The sequence below is a fragment of the Salvelinus namaycush genome, chromosome 36 (genome assembly GCF_016432855.1).
Source record: "Salvelinus namaycush isolate Seneca chromosome 36, SaNama_1.0, whole genome shotgun sequence".
Taxonomy (NCBI): domain Eukaryota; kingdom Metazoa; phylum Chordata; class Actinopteri; order Salmoniformes; family Salmonidae; genus Salvelinus; species Salvelinus namaycush.
Window position 1 is genome coordinate 25,952,305 of NC_052342.1, and position 13,114 is coordinate 25,965,418.

At 45.9% G+C, this 13,114-nt stretch overlaps 2 protein-coding genes across 2 annotated transcripts in view; both read left to right on the forward strand.

Annotated features, from left to right (window-relative positions):
* Nucleotides 1–13,114, forward strand: part of LOC120030519 (protein canopy homolog 3-like) — a 20,170-nt gene that overhangs the window by 6,590 nt on the left and 466 nt on the right. The gene's annotated exons all lie outside the window — the stretch shown is intronic.
* The window catches only part of LOC120030520, a 20,270-nt gene continuing 15,129 nt past the window's right edge, over nt 7,974–13,114 (forward strand). The window contains exon 1 of the mRNA XM_038975927.1: nt 7,974–8,068. The gene's annotated coding sequence lies outside the window, so the exon portion shown is untranslated. The remainder of the gene's footprint in view (nt 8,069–13,114) is intronic.

A 13,114-nucleotide genomic window follows, 5' to 3' on the forward strand; every position in this document is an offset into this window, starting at 1 on the left:
GACAAGCTCTCAACTAACAGGCCTCTATTGACAAGCTCTCAACTGAAAGGCCTCTATTGGCAAGCTCTCAACTGAAAGGCCTCTATTGGCAAGCTCTCAACTGACAGGCCTCTATTGACAGGCCTCTATTGACAAGCTCTCAACTGACAGGCCTCTATTGACAAGCTCTCAACTGACAGGCCTCTATTGACAAGCTCTCAACTGACAGGCCTCTATTGACAAGCTCTCAACTGACAGGCCTCTATTGACAAGCTCTCAACTGACAGGCCTCTATTGACAAGCTCTCAACTGACAGGCCTCTATTGACAAGCTCTCAACTGAAAGGCCTCTATTGACAAGCTCTCAACTGACAGAAGGAGTTTTACTTTAGGTTAATAATTTTTTACAGAGAGTGAGATTTTTTACAAAAACGGTATATTTATTTTATATTTTAAATGTAGAATAACCCTTATGATTTATTCATGCCTCATTGATTTGTCTTTAGTTTGTCTTTTACATTTTTGTTGTAGTAGTCTGCTGGATTTTTGTTTATTTTTGTCGTGTTTAAGATGGTTGTTTTTCTCAGTCAGTGACTCAGCGGAGACTATTTATACTGTACAAAAATATAAACGCAACATAAAACAATGTAAACAACTTTACTGAGTTACAGTTCATATTCGGAAATCAGTCAATTTAAATAAATGAATTAGGCCCTAATCAAGGGCACAGCCATGGGTGGGCCTGGGGGAGCATAGGCCCACCCACTGTGGAGCCAGGCCCAGCCACTGTGGAGCCAGGCCCACCCACTGTGGAGCCAGGCCCACCCACTTGGGAACCAGGCCCACCCACTTGGGAGCCAGGCCCACCCACTTGGGAGCCAGACCCACCCACTTGGGAGCCAGGCCCACCCACTTGGGAGCCAGACCCAGCCAATCAGAATTTGTTTTTTCCCACAAAAGGGCTTTATTACAGACAGAAATACTCCTCAGTTTAATCAGCTTTCCAGGTGGCTGGTCTCAGATGATCCCTCAGGTGAAGAAGCCGGATGTGGAGGTCCTGGGCTGGCGTGGTTACAAGTGGTCTGCGGTTGTGAGGCCGGTTGTACGTACTGCCAAATTCTCAAAAACGACATTGGAGGAGGCTTATTATAGAGAAATGGACGTTAAATTATCTGGCAACAGCTCTGGTGGACATTCCTGCAGTCAGCATCCCAATTGATGGCTCCTTCAAAACTTGAGACATCTGTGGCATTGTGTTGTGTGACAAAACATTTTAGAGTGGCCTTTTATTGAACCCCAGCACAAGGTGCACCTGTGTAATGATGATCATGCTGTTTAATCAGCTTCTTGATATGCAACACCTGTCAGGTAGATGGATTATCTTGGCAAAGGAGAAATGCTCACTAACAGGGATGTAAACACATTTGTGAGAGAAAAAAAATACACTGGAATCTTATATTTCAGCTCATGAAACATGGGACCAATACTTTACATGTTGAGGTTATATTATTGTTCAGTAAATGTACTGCTTACTGTAGGTGTGTGTGTGTGTGTGTGTGTGTGTGTGTGTGTGTGTGTGTGTGTGTGTGTGTGTGTGTGTGTGTGTGTGTGTGTGTGTGTGAGAGAGAGCCTGTGTGTGTGTGTGTGTGTGTGTGTGTGTGTGTGTGTGTGTGTGTGTGTGTGTGTGTGTGTGTGTGTGTGTGTGTGTGTGTGTGTGTTTTTAAGACCTTGTGTGTAAATGTTGTCAGGATTGTTGAGTGAGGGAAAGACGTTAGCTGTGGGTCTTGGTGAATCCCAAGAAACAGCAAGGTGTGTCAATAAAATCACTGCTGTTGAAATCCTGTCTTTCAATTACCAATCAAGTCTCATTAAATGGTGATAAAAAAAAAATATATATATAACCTGGGTGGTTCGAGCCCCTATTGGCTGACAGCTGTGGTATATCAGACCGTGTACCACGGGTATGATAAAACATTTGTTCTTACTGCTCTAATTACGTTGGTAACCAGTTTATAATAGCAATAAGACACCTCGGGGGTTTGTGGTATGTGGCCAAAATACCACTATAAGGGCTGAGGCCAGAGGGGGTGTGGTATGTGGCCACTATAAGGGCTGAGGCCAGAGGGGGTGTGGTATGTGGCCACTATAAGGGCTGAGGCCAGAGGGGGTGTGGTATGTGGCCACTATAAGGGCTGAGGCCAGAGGGGGTGTGGTAGGTGGCCACTATAAGGGCTGAGGCCAGAGGGGGTGTGGTATGTGGCCACTATAAGGGCTGAGGCCAGAGGGGGTGTGGTATGTGGCCACTATAAGGGCTGAGGCCAGAGGGGGTGTGGTATGTGGCCACTATAAGGGCTGAGGCCAGAGGGGGTGTGGTATGTGGCCACTATAAGGGCTGAGGCCAGAGGGGGTGTGGTATGTGGCCAATATAAGGGCTGAGGCCAGAGGGGGTGTGGTATGTGGCCACTATAAGGGCTGAGGCCAGAAGGGGGTGTGGTATGTGGCCAATATAAGGGCTGAGGCCAGAGGGGGTGTGGTATGTGGCCAAAATAAGGGCTGAGGCCAGAGGGGGTGTGGTATGTGGCCAATATAAGGGCTGAGGCCAGAGGGGGTGTGGTATGTGGCCAATATAAGGGCTGAGGCCAGAAGGGGGTGTGGTATGTGGCCAATATAAGGGCTGAGGCCAGAGGGGGTGTGGTATGTGGCCAATATAAGGGCTGAGGCCAGAGGGGGTGTGGTATGTGGCCACTATAAGGGCTGAGGCCAGAAGGGGGTGTGGTATGTGGCCAATATAAGGGCTGAGGCCAGAGGGGGTGTGGTATGTGGCCAAAATAAGGGCTGAGGCCAGAGGGGGTGTGGTATGTGGCCAATATAAGGGCTGAGGCCAGAGGGGGTGTGGTATGTGGCCAATATAAGGGCTGAGGCCAGAAGGGGGTGTGGTATGTGGCCAAAATAAGGGCTGAGGTCAGAGGGGGTGTGGTATGTGGCCACTATAAGGGCTGAGGCCAGAAGGGGGTGTGGTATGTGGCCACTATAAGGGCTGAGGCCAGAAGGGGGTGTGGTATGTGGCCACTATAAGGGCTGAGGTCAGAGGGGGTGTGGTATGTGGCCACTATAAGGGCTGAGGCCAGAAGGGGGTGTGGTATGTGGCCACTATAAGGGCTGAGGTCAGAGGGGGTGTGGTATGTGGCCAATATACCGCGGCTAGGGGCTGTATCCCGGCTGTATACCCTATGTTGCGTCATGCTTAAGAACAGCCATTAACTGTGGCACGCTACATGATCAAAAGTATGTGGCCAATATAAGGGCTGAGGCCAGAGGGGGTGTGGTATGTGGCCAAAATAAGGGCTGAGGCCAGAGGGGGTGTGGTATGTGGCCAATATAAGGGCTGAGGCCAGAGGGGGTGTGGTATGTGGCCAATATAAGGGCTGAGGCCAGAAGGGGGTGTGGTATGTGGCCAAAATAAGGGCTGAGGTCAGAGGGGGTGTGGTATGTGGCCACTATAAGGGCTGAGGCCAGAAGGGGGTGTGGTATGTGGCCACTATAAGGGCTGAGGCCAGAAGGGGGTGTGGTATGTGGCCACTATAAGGGCTGAGGCCAGAAGGGGGTGTGGTATGTGGCCACTATAAGGGCTGAGGTCAGAGGGGGTGTGGTATGTGGCCACTATAAGGGCTGAGGCCAGAAGGGGGTGTGGTATGTGGCCACTATAAGGGCTGAGGTCAGAGGGGGTGTGGTATGTGGCCAATATACCGCGGCTAGGGGCTGTATCCCGGCTGTATACCCTATGTTGCGTCATGCTTAAGAACAGCCATTAACTGTGGCACGCTACATGATCAAAAGTATGTGGACACTTGCTCGTCGAACATCTCATTCCAAAATCATGGGCATTAATATGTAGTTGGTTCCCCCCTTTGCTGCTATAACAGCCTCCTCTCTTCTGGGGAAGGCTTTCCACTAGATGTTGGAACATTTCTACGGGGACTTGCTTCTTCTTCAGCCACAAGATGTTGGGTGATTAGGCCTGGCTGGCAGTCGGCGTTTCAATTCATCCCAAAGGTGTTCGATGGGTTTGAGGTCAGTGCTCTGTGCAGGCCACCTCTCCAGCCAACGTATGGCATTGCGCATGGTGATCTTAGACTTGTGTGCGGCTGCTCGGCCACGGAAACCCGTTTCATGAAACTCCCAACGAACAGTTCTTGTGCTGATGTTGCTTCCAGAGGCAGTTTGGAACCCGGTAGTTTTTACGCGCTACGTCTCCCTTTCTATGAGCTTGTGTGGCCTACCACTTCTCAACCCGTTCTTGTGCCTAGAGGTTTCCACTTCACAATGACAGCACTTACAGTTGACCGGGACAGCTCTAGCAGAACAGAAATTTCACAAACTAACTTGTTGGAAAGGTGGCATCCTATGACGGTGCTACTTTGAAATGTTTTGGTACACTTCCCCAGATCTGTGCCTCGGCATTATCCTCTCGGAGTTCTACGGACAATTCCTTCGACCTCATGGCTTGGTTTTTGCTCTGACATGCTCGGTCAACTGTGGGACCTTATATAGACAGGTGTGTGCCTTTCCAAATCATGTCCAATCAATTGAATTTACTAAAGTTTGGACTCCAATCAAGTTTTAGAAACATCTCAAGGATGCTCAATGGAAACAGGATGCACCTGAGCTCAATTTCGAGTCTCATAGCAAAGGGTCTGAATACTTATGCAAATAAGGTATTTCTGTTTTTAATAATTTTATACATTTGCTAAAATTTCTAAAAACCAGTTTTCACTTTGTCATTATTTGGTATTGTGATGTCATTATGGGGTATTGTGATGTCATTATGGGATATTGTGATGTCATTATGGGGTATTGTGATGTCATTATGGGGTATTGTGATGTCATTATGGGGTATTGTGATGTCATTATGGGGTATTGTGTGTAGATTGATGAAGAAAAAACCCGAATTGAATCAATTTTAGAATAAGGCTGTAATGTAACAAAATGTGTAAAAAAGTCAAGGGGTCTGAATACTTTCTGAAAGCACCGTACACTGTATAGTCTACGTTGGTCATATACCACACCCCCTAGGCCATTATTGTCACTCTATTTAGGGGAACTACGATTCAAACACGTATTTTCCAAAGAAAAGAAGCCCTGAAAAACCCCACACACTGTCTATTAGCAGTAACTCCAGATGTTTTGAATTTGACAATCGCCTCACTCCTGCCTCATATTTCCCTGTCACTCCATGCTGTAAATGACTTCGCCTCACTCCTGCCTCATATTTCCCTGTCACTCCATGCTGTAAATGACTTCGCCTCACTCCTGCCTCATATTTCCCTGTCACTCCATGCTGTAAATGACTTCGCCTCACTCCTGCCTCATATTTCCCTGTCACTCCATGCTGTAAATGACTTCGCCTCACTCCTGCCTCATATTTCCCTGTCACTCCATGCTGTAAATGACTTCGCCTCACTCCTGCCTCATATTTCCCTGTCACTCCATGCTGTAAATGACTTCGCCTCACTCCTGCCTCATATTTCCCTGTCACTCCATGCTGTAAATGACTTCGCCTCACTCCTGCCTCATATTTCCCTGTCACTCCATGCTGTAAATGACTTCGCCTCACTCCTGCCTCATATTTCCCTGTCACTCCATGCTGTAAATGACTTCGCCTCACTCCTGCCTCATATTTCCCTGTCACTCCATGCTGTAAATGACTTCGCCTCACTCCTGCCTCATATTTCCCTGTCACTCCATGCTGTAAATGACTTCGCCTCACTCCTGCCTCATATTTCCCTGTCACTCCATGCTGTAAATGACTTCGCCTCACTCCTGCCTCATATTTCCCTGTCACTCCATGCTGTAAATGACTTCGCCTCACTCCTGCCTCATATTTCCCTGTCACTCCATGCTGTAAATGACTTTGCCCATATATCACAATGATCAAGATTATTCCACAGTCAGCCAGGTGGAAAGTTCAGACTGCTGTATGACATCTTCCTGTTGTTGAAGCTCCCTGTGTTTTATAACCATTTAAATGTTATTTTATTTAACCTTTTATTTAACTAGGTAAGTCAGTTAACAACAAATTCTTATTTACAATGACGGCCTACCAAAAGGCAAAAGGCCTTAATGAGACTTGATTGGTAATTGATGTTTTTTCTTTGAAATCAGCTGGGGGGGTTCAGATACGGGTACAGCCCCTCGACAAACCTCCCTACTATCCAGCTCCTGTCGTATATCCTACTTGCAATGCAACCTCCAAAGAAAATGGAGATGTTTGCCTTAACTGCAGTCAACAGAGACATTTGCCTTAACTGCAGTCAACAGAGACATTTGCCTTAACTGCAGTCAACAGAGACATTTGCCATAACTGCAGTCAACAGAGACATTTGCCATAACTGCAGTCAACAGAGACATTTGCCATAACTGCAGTCAACAGAGACATTTGCCATAACTGCAGTCAACAGAGACATTTGCCATAACTGCAGTCAACAGAGACATTTGCCATAACTGCAGTCAACAGAGACATTTGCCATAACTGCAGTCAACAGAGACATTTGCCATAACTGCAGTCAACAGAGACATTTGCCATAACTGCAGTCAACAGAGACATTTGCCATAACTCCTGGCAACAGAGATATGGCATGTCTTGCCCTAACCCTTACCTGGCGTAGTACCATAGTATGAGTCATAATACCCACAACCCCCTAAAAATGAAACTCTAATTAGCTGCTAATGTGACTATCATAAAGAACTACAAATACCATGATGATCTGGACGAGACTGACTAATTTGGACAGAAATAACACCATTCGGCCTCCCGAGTGGCGCAGCAGTCTAAGGCACCTGTATCACAACCGGCCGTGATCGGGAGTCCCAAAGGGTGGCGCACAATTGGCCCAGCATCGTCCGGGTTAGGGTGAGGTTTTGGCCGGTGGGGGCTTTATTTGGCTCGTCACGCTCTAGCGCGACATACCCAAATCTAACTGCCTGTAGCTCAGTCCCTGAAGCAAGGATATGCATATTCTTGGTACCATTTGAAAGGAAACACTTTGAAGTTTGTGGAAATGTGAATTGAATGTAGGATAATATAACACAATAGATCTCATAGAAGAAAATACAAAGAAAAAGGTTTTCTTATTTTTTCTTTCTACCACCATCTTTGAAATGCAACAGAAAGGTCCCAAATTTAGCTATCACTCTGGTTGTAATTCCGATGGTGTCCACAAGAGGGCAGCAGTGTATGTGCAAAGTTTCAGACTGATCCAATGAACCATTCTGTTCAAAATGCTTGGGTGGCAGGTAGCCTAGTGGTTAGAGTGTTGGGCCAGTAACCGAAAGGTTGCTAGATCAAATCCCTGAGCTGACAAGGTAAAAATCTGTCATATTTCCCCCAACATGGCTGTTAACTGTTCCTAGGCTGTCATTGCAAATAAGTATTTGTTCTTAACTGACTTGCCTAGTTAAATAAAAGACTGGATCAATTAACACATTTCAAAGTTCAAAATTGTGCACTCTCCTCAAACAATAGCATGGTATTCTTTCACTGTAATAGCTACTGTAAATTGGACAGTGCAGTTGGATTAACAAGAATTTAAGCTTTCTGCCCAAATAATTTTTCCCTGTCCTGGGAAATGTTCCTGTTAATTACAACCTCATGCTAATCACATTAGCCTACGTTAGCTCAACCATCCCGCGGGGGGACACCGATCCTGTAGAGGATTTATTGAGGTGCTTTCACAGGGTGTTGGGCCAGTAACGTAAAGGTTTGCTAAATTGGATCCCCGAGCTGACAAGGTAAAAATCTGTCATTCTGCCCCTGAACAAGGTAGTTAAATAAATAAATAATGTTAAACTTGGTAAATTATTCTGTGAATTTGATGTTGGGCTAGGGTTTCCCCCATCTGGTGAAAAATAGCTCGTACAAGTTCCTCCAATCAACTACTCTGTTTTCATTGGGTTAGGTCTATGACGTTGTTCCAATGAGAAAGTCGAATGCGCATGCGCAAATCCGTTGCCAGTCAAGCGTCCGTGGAGCCGCCTGAAGAGAAAGAGAAGTACGAGATATCTCCATAGAAAATAACCGAAAATAACAGAAGGTATGTAACAAAAACCTATTTCACAGGACAGAAGAGATCAGTTATTGTTCATATGTGTGTTTTAAAACGGACAATACCGTTGGCTGGAAGTAGAAACTCGGGTTTGTGTCCTCTGTCGCATGCGGCGCTTAATGCAACACGGTACAGGAAATACAAAATGGTGGGCTGATGTTTTTCGGAAAGTCGAAGACGCAAAAGGCAGCTGTGATCTATGATCTATCACAGCTTAGGGTGATCACATTTAAAATGTAAAATGACATTCGTAGGACAGTGTAGCCTAGACACAGATATATATTTTTTGTGTGCAGCACCCCTCCCCTCAAAATACAGCCCCTGCTCATTGTGTACTCAGAGAAAGAGGTGAAGCGAGATGTTTCTCCACAGATAGAAGAATAAGACAGATATTTCACCGGATGTAATGTGAAGTTGTATAAATGTGAAGCATCCGCTTGGCGTTTTTCACTCTCTTGCCAAATATGGTAGTCAAATCAAATTGTATTTGTCACATACACATGGTTAGCAGATGTTAATGCGAGTGTAGCGAAATGCTTGTGCTTCTAGTTCCGACAATGCAGTAATAACCAACGAGTAATCTAACCTAACAATTCCACAACTACTACCTTATACACACAAGTGTAAAGGGATAAAGAATATGTACATAAAGATATATGAATGAGTGATGGTACAGAACGGCATAGGCAAGATGCAGTAGATGGTATAGAGTACAGTATATACATATGAGTAATGTAGGGTATATAAACATTATATTAAGTGGCATAGTTTAAAGTGGCTAGTGATACATGTATTACATAAAGATGGCAAGATGCAGTAGATGATATAGAGTACAGTATATTACATATGAGATGAGTAATGTAGGGTATGTAAACATTATATTAAGTGGCATTGTTTAAAGTGGCTAGTGATACATTTTTACATACATTTCCATCAATTCCCATTATTAAAGTGGCTGGAGTTGAGTCAGTATGTTGGCAGCGGCCACTAAATGTTAGTGGGGGCTGTTTAACAGTCTGATGGCCTTGAGATAGAAGCTGTTTTTCAGTCTCTCGGTCCCTGCTTTGATGCACCTGTACTGACCTCGCCTTCTGGATGATAGCGGGGTGAACAGGCAGTGGCTCGGGTGGTTGTTGTCCTTGATGATCTTTATGGCCTTCCTGTGACATCGGGTGGTGTAGGTGTCCTGGAGGGCAGGTAGTTTGCCCCCGGTGATGCGTTGTGCAGACCTCACTACCCTCTGGAGAGCCTTACGGTTGTGGGCGGAGCAGTTGCCGTACCAGGCGGTGATACAGCCCGACAGGATGCTCTCGATTGTGCATCTGTAGAAGTTTGTGAGTGCTTTTGGTGACGAGCCGAATTTCTTCAGCCTCCTGAGGTTGAAGAGGCGCTGCTGCGCCTTCTTCACCACGTTGTCTATGTGGGTGGACCAATTCAGTTTGTCCGTCATGTGTACACCGAGGAACTTAAAACTTACTACCCTCTCCACTACTGTCCCGTCGATGTGGATAGGGGGGTGCTCCCTCTGCTGTTTCCTGAAGTCCACAATCATCTCCTTTGTTTTGTTGACGTTGAGTGTGAGGTTATTTCCTGACACCACACTCCGAGGGCCCTCACCTCCTCCCTGTAGGCCGTCTCGTCGTTGTTGGTAATCAAACCTACCACTGTAGTGTCGTCCGCAAACTTGATGATTGAGTTGGAGGCGTGCATGGCCACGCAGTCGTGGGTGAACAGGGAGTACATGAGAGGGCTCAGAACGCACCCTTGTGGGGCCCCAGTGTTGAGTATCAGCGGGGTGGAGATGTTGTTACCTACCCTCACCACCTGGGGGCGGCCCGTCAGGAAGTCCAGTACCCAGTTGCACAGGGCGGGGTCGAGACCCAGGGTCTCGAGCTTGATGACGAGTTTGGAGGGTACTATGGTGTTAAATGCTGAGCTGTAGTCGATGAACAGCATTCTCACATAGGTATTCCTCTTGTCCAGATGGGTTAGGGCAGTGTGGTTGCGATTGCGTCGTCTGTGGACCTATTGGGTCGGTAAACAACTTGGAGTGGGTCTAGGGCAGGGGTGTCAAACTCATTTCGCATCGTGGGCCACATACGGCCTAGGGAGATGTCAAGTGGGCCGGACCATTAAAATTATACCATACTCTGCTATAAATAACCAAAATATCATGTCTTTCCTTTGTTTTGGTGTAAAGAAGCACAAGAACATTAGGAAAATATTGAAATTTAATGAACTATCCTTTTACAAAACATTTCATGAAACACCTCATATTTCCTTAGACAAATGTGCAATTTACAATTTACTGGCAAAAGCTTGTCGCTTCTCGGGACATACAAGTTCAGCCGCCTTCATCATGCATCGTTTAACAAAGTCACCGTCGGAATACGGCTTCGATGCTAATGCTATTTCGCTAGCAATTAGGTAGCTGGCTTTTACCGCTGCTTCACTGACTTCTCGGCTCTGGATGAAAGTTGACTGCTGTTTCCTCAGACCCGCCAGCAATTCGTTAATCTTATCTCTTCTCAGTTGTCCTTGCAAGCCGTCATATTTTTCGCTGTGATGAGTCTCGTAGTGGCGTCGAATATTATATTCCTTCAATACCGAAACTTGTTGCAAACACACCAAGCACGAAGGTTTTCCGTGCATCTCTGTAAATAAATAGGACGTGGTCCTAACAACGTCGTAACAAGCAGCAGATGGCGCATTGATACCGTCTGCTGTTTTCAGTCTGTCTCAGTGATGCGGCTTGTCTTCTACTCTGATGGAAAGAGTGCGCCCCTTAGCGGATAATCCATGAATTGCAGCGAATTAAAAATATTAATTCCATGTCTTTTATGCATTTTTTCCACTTTCAAATTATCCTGCGGGCCTGATCGAACCTCCTTGGGGGCCGGTTCCGGCCCGCGGGCCGTATGTTTGACACCCCTGGTCTAGGGTGTCAGGTAGGGTGGAGGTGATATGGTCCTTGACTAGTCTCTCAAAGCACTTCATGATGACGGAAGTGAGTCCTACGGGGCGGTAGTCGTTTAGCTCAGTTACCTTAGCTTTCTTGGGAAAAGGAACAATGGTGGCCCTCTTGAAGCATGTGGGAACAGCAGACTGGGATAAGGATTGATTGAATATGTCCGTAAACACACCAGCCAGCTGGTCTGCGCATGCTCTGAGGACGCGTCTGGGAATGCCGTCTGGGCCTGCAGCCTTGCGAGGGTTAACACGTTTAAATGTTTTACTCACCTCGGCTGCAGTGAAGGAGAGCCCGCAGGTTTTGGTAGCGGGCTGTGTCAGTGGCACTGTATTGTCCTCAAAGCGAGTAAAAAAGTTATTTCGTCTGTCTGGGAGCAGGACATCCTGGTCCGCGACGGGGCTGGTTTTCTTTTGTTAGATAAAGCCCAGTGACCTGGCAGTGGGAGAAGATGGAAGGAGATGGATTTTAGCCGATATTCTGCAGATGTTGTCATCGATGAAACATTTAATCTCAACACAGTTTTCTGTTCCGAACAGACTAAGTTTTGTAGACGTTTTTTTTTTTTAGCCTTTTGTCAAAGGTTTAAATGTTTTATTGTTTGAGTGTTAAGGTGAATTGAGTTATTGCACCTCAGTGTAGGCGTTCCCTAATGGAAATATGCAAATGTGCTAGAATGCGCCAATAGGATCTCTAGCTTGTTCCGCCCACAATGACTAATTTTGTTCCCATTTGAAACGACAGGCTTTGGGTGATCAGGTTATGCTATTACATTTGGATCTGTTATGTTGAAATGTTACACATTTATCATGATGTGATCTTCCAAGACATTAATTCAGATCAAACTTTATGGGACTCCCAATCACAGCAAGGTTGTGATACAGCCCAGGATCGAACCAGGGTCTATAGTGACGCCGCTGTGCCTCTCGGGATCCCAGTGATCACCCTTATCACAGCCTAGCCAAAAACCAATCTTCTGGTTTTCTGGGGAATCTGTAGGATTTTAATATGCATTACAAAACTTCCCTTTGGATGGGGGGCTGGCTGTAGTGTGCACCTGATTGTTTGTCTAGCAATGCTAGCTAGCTAATATTTTGCAGCCTGTAAAAAGCGTGGCACTGCTAGCACTAGCTACTACATTTCTGTTAGCTAGCTAATAGTTTACAAATGGCAGTTTTCTGATTATTTATGCATTTGGATTGATATCCGCTCTGATTTGTGAGTTGTAACACTAGCTAGTCAGCCACCTGACTCGGTGGCTAGCTTCTTGTGGAAGTGCACATGACCAATGAACGAGCAGATGCCGTTTAGGTCCAATGAGGACACTGCTCAGGCTAGCCTGGAACCCCCCCCCCCCGACGTTGATTTGCATTGAATTCAACATCGGGCGTAAATGAGCGTTTTGTATCAGGAAAGTTACCTCACACGACCTCTACAAGCCATAATTCTGAATAAAATGTTTTAACTTACTTTACCGGTTGTCTGTGCGGTTGGTCCTTTTTGCAGGTAGGAATGAGACCGTGTACCCACGGGAAATCCAAAATTGCATCAACCTTTTCAAGGTGCTGTTTAGTGGGTTCATATTTCTATCCCCCGAAGGACGCGGCAGAACCACGTCAACACGTGCACCAGCTCGGCTACTATGCATGCGTCTCGTGTTGACGTGGTTCTGCCGCGTCCTTCGGGGGATAGAAATATGTAGCTCAATAGCTTACACTATCATCATTATCAGTATAGAAGATCCTGATGCAAAGATACATGATTTATATATCCTAAGCCCAACCACGGTAGTAAACTGCTTAAAATTCAGGCTCGGGTACGTATTCTCCTTGCACCTATTTTACCCACTATCTTTCTCTGGTGGTGATGGGTTCCCTTTTCTCAAAACTGTTTTTTATGAAGCAGGTTTTGAAGTTCAGCTTTCATGTCTCAAAGCTTTGCACCGTGACTTTAACGAGTTTGATCAAATAAATACGTTGTTTAAGAATATAATCTCGTCAATATTGTGGGAAAGTGTATTATTGTGGTTTAGAGACATGGATTGGTTTAGTTGACTCTCAGTTGTA